We start from the raw sequence: 4901 nt of genomic DNA, 5'->3' as shown, positions 1-4901 counted from the left end.
AGGAAAAAAACAAATTTGTAGAGACTTGGAACCTTCAGGATATGACAAATCTATGTATAGAGAATTTGTAAACAATATGGAAGGACATGTCCCAAAAATAGATAGACTATAGAAATATATTGAATACAAAGTGAAGATTATATTTAGTTTTCAGGAATAAAATTCTGAGTTTCCTAAAATCTAAAAAACAAACAAAAAATTATAAAATAAGGATTCTAGGGTTTTAAAATTTATTTTCAGAAATCTCAGTAATTTTGGGGCACCTGGATGGCTCAGTTTGTTAAACGACTGCCTTCGGCTCAGGTCATGATCCTGGAGTCCTGGGATCGAGTCCCACATCGGGCTCCCTGCTCAGCAGGGAGTCTGCCTCTCCCTCTGACCCCCTTCCCTCTCGTGCTCTCTATCTCTCATTCTTTCTCTCTCTCAAATAAATAAATAAAATCTTAAAAAAAAGAAATCTCAGTAATTTTAAATTAATACAAGGATAGAATCACCAATAACATCCTCACCACTATAAGATTAAAGAATTAAAATTAAATTAAAATTAAAGATTAAAATTCATTACTAAAATTAAAGATTAAAATTAATAACTTCCAAGTGTAAAAATATACATTATCTAATAAGTTCTACTTCAGTTTTGAATATCACTATGTTAGACACCATTAAATGGTTATCAAAAATCGTGTTTCAATTTTCTCATCTCACCTCCATTATGAGGCTGGAAAAGCTAAGTATGCATGTTGTCAATCACCATTTTCAGGTAGCAGTTGCTATATAACACTGTAAGGAGTTATATGACATAAGTGGAAGTTTGCTGAGGAGATTCTGGGGAAAGGGTCTTCTTGATAAAGTAAGTTTCTTTTTGTCTTAAATGATGGTTCTAAAGCTTGAAGTCTCAGGACAATTTTGTGACCATGAAAGAGACAGGTAAGGAAATCATCTCAAATTTTGAGCTACTGAACTAACATCAGTAGCTACCGACCTTTACTTTTTTTGTTATATGAAGAGAGCAATAAACCTCTAGTTTTTTTTAAAACCAGTGTTAGTCTGGCTTTCAGTTATCTATTGCTGAAAAAAAATTATGATTGCTGAATCCATTTATAACTGTGATAAATAAGTATTACTAATTGTGAATACATTACATTTATAATGAACATAAGTTGAAAACCCATCCTACTTGAATTGTCAACTTGAAATAATAAAATGTTATGAAAGTTCTCCAAGGAACCCGAGGGATCCCCAGATACCACAAAACAGGTGTTGTGGGTATGTGGAAAGAAAAAGAAGAATAATAGGACATCTGATTTCAGCTAGAATACTTCTATTTTTATTTACTAGGTTTTCATGTTAGTGTTCTTTTGAAAAAAAGAGTTCTATAGCTAAAATATTTCTGAAAGCCACTAATGAAAGGAAAAGAAAATGTTAGACTCTGTTGAAAATCCTGAGTTCCCACCCCACTCTGACTTCATAACTTCTTAGTAATATCGCTTTTGATAAGATAATTGTTAAATCTTTAAATATTCAGACATAGCTCGCATATTTTTACATGAAAACTTTCACCTAAAACTTTGCTGAATCTCACAGAAATATTTGTGGCAATGACTGACAAAATTTTAAGCACTGCTTCATTATATTATTTTTGAAGATGTTTCTGTATGTGTACAGGATTTAAAATGTGACTGGTGAGTTGCCTAATATTTCTTTCTTTTTTTTATTTTTTAAAGATTTTATTTATTTATTTTACAGAGAAAGACACAGCAAGAGAGGGAACACAAGCAGGGGGAGTGGAAGAGGGAGAAGCAGGCTTCCCGCCGGGCTCGATCCCAGGACCCTGGGATCATGACCTGAGCCAAAAGCAAACACTTAATGACTGAGCCACTCAGGCACCCCTAATATTTCTAATATGTGATTACTCATTGAAGTGGGATTGCAGACAAACAGAAATGTCAACAAATAGATATTTTTGCACAAGAACATCTACCTCACATAATAACTGAAAATAGCATACAGTGGATGATTCTCTATCTCAATGGGAGGATAATATAGTGAGACAATTTGACAAAGTAATATTTTCTGTATATCTTTGTTTTAATAAAAATTTAATATATTTTTTATGTTCACATGATACTAGTATCCTTAAACTTTATTAAATATCAAAATTAGAAAGGTCAGAAATGGTGAATATATATGAAAATAATGAAAAATTTTCTATTTGAACACTAAAGATATCAATTGCCCCTCATACACTTTACATGAACCTTATAGGGGCGTGAAATTCAAAACAATCTTTTTCATGTAATCAGTTTTAAAATCCTTCTTTAAATTACTTCATGTAAATTTTAAGCTAAAATTAAGTTGAAAACTGTAGGAATATATAAAATTACCATAGAAACTCAAAATTTTTAAAAGGAAATCTTTAGCAAGAAAAACTTTTATTTCCCCAGAAAAACAGAAAATATTTCCCCAAGAAAAAATAATATGCTATTACCACTAATTCTCATAGTAGGAAAGAGATGAAAGTGAGTGAGTGCCTGATCCTTCCAAAATAATTTACCTTGGAATTATGACTGGAGGAATAGTTTTAGCTTCAAGATGATTCTTACAATTTAGAGCTCACTAAATATGGGAAAGTACCAAACTTGATATTTAAAAGGCAAAGAATTGCATTAGATGCAACCTACCCAAAAACTCTCCATGAATTCTAGTTTCTTTGTGTCTGTGCCAATTCCTCATAATGGCTCCTCCCACTCCTTCTCCTTTTCCTCCTCCTTCTTTTTTCTTAAAATTGTATGACACCTAAAGTCTTTAAGCAATCAAGTTCCCCATAGCTACAGTTTATCTGTCGCTCCTTCTGGGCCCTTCCAGTCAGCAATCACACTGGTTTGCCTTGGCATCGCTATATTGAGTAATTGTGTATCAGGCAGGATCTTGAAGAAGATCCTGAAATTTCCTTAGCGGAATATTGGAAGTGTACTTCGTGCAATGAAAGGAATCCTCCTCTTCTACCTCATGGCAACAGATATTGGGCCCTTCATGGGAATTGGCTTCTTGAAGATAAAAGGAAGATAAAGGGAAAGATAAAGGAAAATGCCTGAGAAAGACACACTAGAAAGCTAAACACAAGTAAAAGAGGGCTTTGATGTCCCTGATTGTAAAAAAAAAAAAAAAAAAAAAGTGAATGATTCCAGAGAATCATGTGCTGAGGAAAATGATGATCAAATCACACAAGCTTCCCAATCCCAAAAAAATGAGAACTATTCTCAGTCATCAACTTCTAACAGCATCATTTATAGCAGCCAAGAAGACATAAAAGAGTTTGAGAGGGAAGAAACACAAGACAAAGAAAAAATCGTGGAATCTAGTTTTCCCCTTAGTGCCGTTGAACCTTGTGTGATTTGACAAGGTCAACCTAAATATGGTTGTATTGTTCATGGCAAAACATGACATCTTATGGCCTGCTTTATGTGTACAAAGAAGCTAAAGAAAAGGAATAAGCCCTGCCCAGTATGTAAACAACCAATTCAAATGATTGTGCTCTTATTTCCATTAGTGGACATGCCTATAAAAGTAGAATTCTCTATTTCTAATTATATAACCCTAAAAATTTAAACTACATGAAATTATTTTCTTACACTTATCAAATCAAGAAAGTACCCCAGTACATGTAGATTTCTACTCTGTAGTGTTAATTTACCTGCTTTGGGAGGGGGAGTAGTAAATATTTCCCTTTATAAAAATTTCACTTCTGTTTATATTTTATATTTGGGTTTTAATGTAATTTAAATTAAATTGTAATTTAAATTGGATAAGCTTATATTTAAGCTTATCCTTAACCAGTACTCCTCATATTTTAAGTGATTTTGACTTCCTTTAAGTTCAGAGAAGTATCTGATTTTGAAAAATTTAAGTAGGACACTTAAAAGTAAGTTATGTACATTCAGGGTATAGTATGCAGTGATTATGCTACTTACAAAATATTCAAATCTGCAAATAGTTTCATTCACCATGCCTATACATTAAATTGTCTAAATTTTTAGTTTTAATATACATATATTAATTATTGATTTACAAATAAAAATACTAAATGTTTGATTTAAAAAAATCTGTAATTACATTTGGGAATAATTACTTCTAAAAGTGACCTTATTCATGATCCTGGGGTCCTGGGATCAAGTCCTGCATCAGGCTCCTTGCTCAGCAGGGAGTTTGTTTCTCCCTTTCCCTCTGCTGCTGTTTCTCTTTCTCTCTCTGTCAAACAAATAAACAAAATCTTAAAAAAAAATAAAAAATAAATAAATAAATAAAAGTGACCTGATAATTGAATGAACAGTCTCCACAACAAAAAAGAAAAGAGCAACATCAAGAGGGGAGAAAGGAAGAGACATGGACTTGTCAAAAAAAAAAAAAAACCACAAAAACAAAACACCACACTCATGGTGAGTCCCAATCAGGAGGGGTATAAAAGGTATGGAACATTTTACTCAGGAGTGAGAGATTCCAACTTCACATCAGAGATGCCAACTCTTAGATTCTTCACAGGAGAGACTGGTCCCCAAATCATCAGGCTTTAAAAATCTACAGAGGGACACTTAGGTGGCTCAGTCAGTTGAGCATCCAACTTTAGATTTTGGCTCAGGTCATGATCTCAGTCATGGGATCAAGCTCCATGTCAGTCTCCACACTCAGCAGGGAGTCTGCTTGAGATTCTCTCTCTGCCTCTCCTCCCTGGTTTTCTCCTCTCTCTCTCTCTCTCTCTCTCAAATAAATAAATAAATTTTAAAAAATCAACATGGATTATGTTCAGGAAAACAAAAAACTGTAGGGAATGGAAAAGTTACTTTTAAAGGGCTGCTGTGGAGATTACTCAATTTAGAAGCCAGCACAATAAAAAAAAAGATCAA

At 33.2% G+C, this 4901-nt stretch overlaps 1 pseudogene; it reads left to right on the top strand.

Annotated features, from left to right (window-relative positions):
- Positions 1–874: 874 nt before the first annotated feature.
- Positions 875–3609, top strand: LOC114217905 (E3 ubiquitin-protein ligase Mdm2 pseudogene; annotated as a pseudogene).
- The last annotated feature ends 1292 nt before the right edge of the window (positions 3610–4901 follow it).

Source organism: Eumetopias jubatus, unplaced genomic scaffold (assembly GCF_037043125.1).
Source record: "Eumetopias jubatus isolate StellerSeaLion01/CBP00866 unplaced genomic scaffold, mEumJub1_p1.0 scaffold_1, whole genome shotgun sequence".
Classification (NCBI taxonomy): Eukaryota; Metazoa; Chordata; class Mammalia; order Carnivora; family Otariidae; genus Eumetopias; species Eumetopias jubatus.
The sequence above is the reverse complement of the archived record's forward strand: the minus strand, read 5'-3'. Positions and strand labels throughout refer to the sequence as shown.